The sequence below is a fragment of the Morone saxatilis genome, unplaced genomic scaffold, assembly GCF_004916995.1.
Source record: "Morone saxatilis isolate NCDOM2014 unplaced genomic scaffold, NCSU_SB_2.0 Contig5, whole genome shotgun sequence".
Taxonomy (NCBI): Eukaryota; Metazoa; Chordata; class Actinopteri; family Moronidae; genus Morone; species Morone saxatilis.
The window spans coordinates 17,192,458-17,199,498 of NW_023340095.1; positions in this window are offsets into that span (position 1 = coordinate 17,192,458).

Here is a 7,041-nt window from a genome sequence, read left to right on the forward strand (position 1 = left end):
TGCTGCGCTGTAAGCCCCACCACTACCCCAGCATCCACCTGTAGGCTCCGGCAGGGGGTTTAAGGTATTTGCTTATCACCCCCCAATATCTCTATGTAAACCAGCTGCGTGGAATGATAAGTTCAGAGCCTAGACGCCAAAATCTAAATATGTTATACTGCTGTAATAAACATTTCAAACGTGAGTTGGCAGACTGAAATATATTTGAACACCTTAAAACAAGCTAAGATCAAGATTTTTCTTTCTAGATTGTTTCATTTGGAGGATTTTTAAAGGGCTTGATTGTTAAAAGTATCCAATATTTGAAAAGAAAAACATATCAGAATAGATAAATACAGTTTTACTGTATGTAACAGAAAAATTACTATTTTGATAACGGATTCATCATTTAATCCATCTTGGCAGAAATGGAATATTCACAGGTTTTCATTTGTGTATAATCACCTCAATATAGAAAATTGTTGTATTTTCAGTAACTTCGAATGAACCGCTTTCTTCATCTTCAGACGCCACAGATTCATTGATAATGAAATAAATTGTTAGTTGCAGCAGTACAGAGGAATATGCTTTGACTGCACCTGAAATGTCTTCTTTAAAGGATAATTTTATTGATGGTTTTGGTCTTTTAACAGAATGTGGTTACAGTAAGATGATACAGAACATCTCCATCTCTTATCTTTGAAGAAAGAAACAACCTGGGGTTGAAAGAAGATGCGTACATGTAATGGAAAAGACAAGATAAAAGCTTTTCCATTGGTACAAAGCCAAGATTTTACCTACAGGCCCTCAAGAAGAGAAAGTAAAAGGCACTGATTAATGTGGGGGTTTGAGGAGAAAAAAAGAGCAACATAGGGGAACCATTATCTTGTCAATGTCTGGTAACAACCAGGTTTGCAGTAATGTTGCTGTATTGACGAGGCTTTCTATGTTCCGCCATCCATACTCATCCACTTACTGTTATCTATTTGTCATTCCTGTTTCTTTTGTAGGCGTTCTCTCCCTTTTAAATGGCAGCATCATCCTTAAACTACTTCCTTCGTCTTGTTGCATGACACAGCACTCACTACAGCGCACACATTATAAAAACTGAGCTCAACTTTTCTTTTTCTGCGTACGCCTGAGTGGTTTTTCATTTTGCTACCAGCCTTGAGTTAAGCAGTGACAAAATGTGTCTGGAATCCAAACAAACATTTTGAACTGACTTTCCTTGGAAAGGGAAAACAAGCAGTTAAAGAAAATCCTGCTCTGAGTTCAGTCTGTATTTTGATGAATAAACAAGCACACATCTGTTGCCTTAACAAATGTATTACAGGACTGGCACCAAGAGCAAATTCTACACAACACTTTTCTGCATAGGGTTTGCTTGAGAAAAACACCTTCAAGAGGCAAGATACACCTGAGAAACAAGGTAATAAAGAGGGGCGCGTCGGCTCTTCTTGTTTCCATCTAGCATATTTCAGGAAAATGACACACCCCGAGGTCTTCTAATCTTTACGACTAGATAGCCTGGAACCACTCTCACGTCAAAGAGTGCAGAAAGAATGCACTGACCTTTTTGAGTTATTCATCTTACGTATACATTACAGTAGCTGCAGTAATAATTTTTACCAGAAACGGTAATGTTAATGGTAATTTAGCCTGGTTTAGTTGGTGCAGTTGCTGCCTCTTGTGGCTAAATCAAAGCTTGTCCATTAGTTTGTTTGGTGTATTTGGTTAGTCGGGCTACTTTTTTTTGGTAGAGAGAGTCGTTTTCCGGTCCTTTGTCCTGTTTGTGTGCGTATGTTTGTGGTTGAAGTTTGGTTAGTGCTGATATTGTGCATTCAGTTCAAAGTGTCTGTTTAGTTTTGTTTGAAGTGGGCTGAGTTATTGTTGTGGAATCACATCCATGGCTAAGTGGAGGTAACTACCGTATATAACATTTGCTTTCCAGATGAATGACTGGTGGGAGAGCGTGTTTATTTTTGGATTTGTTTTGCCTCAGATTTGTTCTGTGAAGCACCAGATGCCCTTTTGTTTGAAAAGTGCCTGATGATTTTGTAGTGTACAAAGTGTGACTAAATCGCAGGGATTTGGTTGCCTGACATTTGGTTACCTGAACTATGGCTACCTGTTTATAAGTGCTGTGAAGTCTGGGAGTTGGCTTTTGTCACAGACATATTGTCTTGTGCTCCGCTGGCCACGACTCTAAGCTTTCAATTCCAAATAATTGTGATTTTAATAAACACTAAATTTGGACAAGAATCTGTTGATAGTATAATAAACTGTGCTGGAAGGTTGACAGTCTTTGCTCTAGATTGCAACAGCAGATGTATTTTTTATGTAAGCTTAGGGTGTATGGAGTTGAGCAGAAGTTCATGTTGCTTTTCTACAGTGCAGTCCTAGAGAGCATTATAAGTTATGGGATAACAGCCTGGTACGGTAACCTGTCTGCACAGCTGGAATCTCAAATTGCTCATCTGGTACACACTGCTTTACAAATTATGGGGGTTAAAAAATACTTATCCCTTTAAACTTCTCTTCTTCATCATCTTTATGAGCAGTCCATTATCAGACAGCCACAGAAAATAGTTTCTGATCCAACCCACATTCCCCTGAGATCCTCGACTCAAAAGGCAGGGTGAGATGTCGACCACGAAGGTTATGCAATATGTCGTTGTTGTCAGAAGGTGTGTGTAGGTGTGTGTGCTATGGGGCATGTGGATACTGTTAATGAGAAGCTGTGTGTTGCTGAAATATTGATGTTAGTTTTTTGTTTTGTTTATTGTTTTTCCTTTAATTGTGGGACGTGTGGGGTGTTTTTATCCTCTGTGGAACTGCAGGACCAAATTTAAAAACATGTATTCTATTCTATTCTAAATTATTGGACATATATTGTCATTTTCTAACTTAAAGATGGACCAGTTAAGTTACAACTCCTGTGGTCTTCCCTCCTTGTTACTTTTTTATTGGATGACTGTGAGTTTTGAAATCCCTGAATGCAACACAAATTCAACTTTACGAGATTCTGCTATAAATCAAAACTTTACGTTTTAAAATCCACACATTCAAATTGCAATTGAATTAAATTTGCTAGAGAGACACAACTGATGCTGAGGTGTCTAAATATTAGAGTTGTTTAGTTGTGTCGACACTGAGCTCAATGGAAACATCAAACAGTAGGAAGCCAAACAGAAACAAAAAAAAAATTCCCAGTCACTTTAAAAATGAAATTTATTTGCTTTGAACTAATGCTGTGCCTTTTTTTGTTAATATCACCTCATAATGTGACAATGCAATTAGCCCAATACTGCCATCATGTGAACATTTAAAAGTACTGCAGCCCACATTTCAGCTACAGTTTTCTCCTGTTGTTGAATACATTCTTTAAATTACCATAAAATATATTGCCATCCTGTGTTATCGTTGGACATCCCTGTGTAAGTATTTTGTCTAAGACACAAAGTAATTGAATTCTTCTACCAACTAATCTTGTAACTAATCTTAAATATAGAACATAAACCACAGCGCTGTGTGGAGCTGTGCTGAGGTGTTTCAGTCATCACTCTTACATACAGATATTAAATCCCAACTGTTGGCAGCTCAGTGCAGTCACAGCTGAGGCAGATGGTGGTTTAATCGTGACTGACGCAGACGCAAAACGCACCCCTCAGGTGACCTCAAACATCAGCCAGACTCTGGTTACACACCAGCTGACAGGTGGAGTGTGTAGGAGATAGTTATTTGGCAGATGGGACTTGATCCCCCTGAAGGGACTTTTGAAGGCTGACAGAGTTTGTACAGTACAGTAGTTCAACAAATTCTCAGACCATTCACTCACAGCAACACTGCAATGCTGTAAAGTATTCACAGCGAGAAGAAGCTACTAAAAAGTAAAAGTAATAATTTCAAACAACGCCACCTTTTTAAGTCTGTAATACATTCATGTGTAAATAGCATTCAAATGGTTTAGCTTGTTCAGGCCATATTAATCAACGATATTGTACTTGTTTGCATGTAAGTCTCTTTTTTAATTTAAAACCTCATTCTACAACTAATCATTGGTATGCCATTTTAAACAAATTACAAGCACCTAATCAAAACAACAGTACTGGAGTGAGCATTTTTTTACTGTAAATTAGGCCTCAAGGCATTTAAATAAATTCAGTGTAATTAAGCTTGCTATCACCAAGTTGTGACTTAAATTTCAGTGTGTAAGATTCACTGGCATCTGTTGGTGTAGCAGATTGAAAATGCAAATGGCCGTGTTTAGGATTATAAGGATTTTAATGTTGAAATTGGACTTTTCTCTCATCTGATACTAATTCAAAGTATAAGCCTGTTTCAATCCATCCATCCAACAATACATAATATCTGAATTTCAGTTCCAATCCAATCCTGTTTGTAATTTTGGCGGTTATATAACTCTTTCTGTACTTTTGGAAAACAGGTTTGGATGCCAGATTGAACAGATGCAGGTCAGGTGGAGTATGTCAGCCATTAAATGTAGGACTGATCAATCTGTGGCTCCTCCTGTCCACATGTCAAGGATGTCCTTGAGCTAGACACTGAACCCCAAACTGCTCCCAACATGTTTGTATATCTTTATTGTAACACACTTAAAACAAATCATCTTTCAAATTAACATACTGCAAACACTGTGGCTTTACTTCACTGTTAAGGTAGTAATTCTTCATGGGTTGACCCTTACGGAGCCCAGGCTCCTATCATTTAAGTCTGTGGTTAGCGTTGGGTCTGCTAGTCCAGGTAGGAGGGAGGCATTACCTGACAGGCTCAGCTCAGGGAACAAATGTCCCAGCGTATTTGTATGCCCAGGGAAGAGTTTAAGAGTAAAAGTTTAACTAACATAAAGACGACCAATCACACATTTCATTTCAACACATTGTCATTTTAGTATTCTTCAAAAAATTTTATTGAACAAAAGTATTTAAATTCTCATCACGTTGTCGGTGATACAGTACCATAGTTTGATCTTAACGATTCATATATGCACCTCATCTTATTTTGAATATATACATACAGTGGAGACAAGAATTAAATAACGATGCTCAATAACATTCAGATATATCATATAAAAGCTGAGGACCCCATGATCAACAACACTTCCATTGGTAAACAAATGCACATAGCAAAACAAGATGAACAAGGAAAATGTTTGGTAGGACTAGTATCTTTTTCATTATAAATCAGGTGACGGTACATTTGGTTTCTTGACAGTAAAAGGAGACTGTTATTATAAATTGACCGTTCGTTAAGCCCCTTTGGTTACTGTTGCGACGCCTGTCCAACATTCTGTTAAAATCATAACAGGCAGCTTTACCACTCACAATGTGCAGTCATTATTTAACCAGTGTGTCTGTGAGTACAGACAGAGGCAGAGATAAGCAGGCTTCTCCTTTCTATCCGTCTATTTTGCCATCTTAAATAACCACTGATTTTATTAGCTGACTAACTAATTAATAATGTAATTAATTAATAATCAGCTTTTACTGTACGTAGTAATCTAGTTACAAAGGTATGCTAACGATTAAATCAGAGCAAATAAACAAGCTGTTTAATCCACTCCTTATTCTTTCACTCACGCTTTTGGTTTTAAAAGGGCAGACAGACAGACAGACTGTTGTGCCTAGTTACGGTTGCTAAGCTACAATTGGACAATCGCTGTTCAGGGGAGGGGTTTACCCAACGGTCAATAGCTGTTCCCTCATGAGTCTATTGTTGTTCTGGTTTCATGAATTAGTAACAAGTATTTCCTAAACACGTGTTAACCTATGAATGATAGTTTGTGATTTATACATGTAGAACTAAGGACCACCCCTTCTTTAATTTATATTCGTTTTTGTGTACAATAACATTTTTCCTGCAAAATTCTCTTCTCTGTAATCACAAGATTTGCTACAATACACTCGTTTTATAACTGCAATCTTTCGCCGGACCTGGAGCAGATCAAGTGTCGTTACTCAGAAAGTGTTACCAAAAAGGTTTTTATTATTCTTCAGTCAGTATCTTCATGTAGCTACAGACACATACTGGAGAACAGAACAGGAACGGGTTCAATGTGACACAATATAAAGCATGAGCATAGAGCTACGAATGAATGCCAAGTGTGGTGAGTGCAGTGCAGACCTGGAGCCAGTAGTATGGGTACAGGGTGGCACATTTGGTTACATTGATAAACATTCAAACTCTACAGGAAATCCCAGGTCTCCCCTATTGCATTAATGCTCCACCCACTGCCCCTTAGAAATATTACAGGAAGTATCGTATCCAGATTTTAAATAACATCGGTGCTAATGGCCGGGTCTGTGGAGACAGAAACAAGGAGGAATTTGAAAAAGTGACAGAAGACACAAGTTCAAATGGGGAGAGAAATCATGTAGAGGAATGATGAAAATAAGGAGAAAAAGGCAAGAGAGTGATTCTGGTCACTTTGTGAAGTCGCTGTATGAAAGAGCAATGATTCAAACCTCCCAAGAGGAATTTAAATTAGCTTTAAAAAAAAAACAAAAAGTTAACTCAGGAACAACTTTTAAAAATAAATGAACAAAATAAAACAATGGCCAGCAATTTGACACCAGCGTAAGGTCCCTCAGAGGTTCGAGTCCTTTCTGAACTGTTAAGCGTCCTCATGTGTGGATTAAGAGCAATGGTGTAACCTACAATGTGCGTGGTAGTACATGGACTTTATGTATGACATCAGAAGGAGAACTCAACCCCCAACAAGGCCTCAGGCGTTCTGTTAACATTGCAATCTTAGCACATCCAAGAGACAGAGGCTTATTATGCACTGTGCTGTACATGAAGGATGCAGCTGGGTATTTCCTGACACAGTGCTCGCCGTCTTGGGGTTAACTGCTTGTTTGTAGAGCTAGAGAGAGTTTTAACTGACCACCACAGGAGGGCGCCAGACTTGAAAACTTAGAGGAGTGACTGAGGATCTGGATGTACAGACGCCACAGCGAGGGGGTCCAGAGCTAAGGCTTGAGTTAAGACGGTTACGGAGTGGCATGTATAGTGTGTATGAAGAGTGTGTGTGTGTGTGTG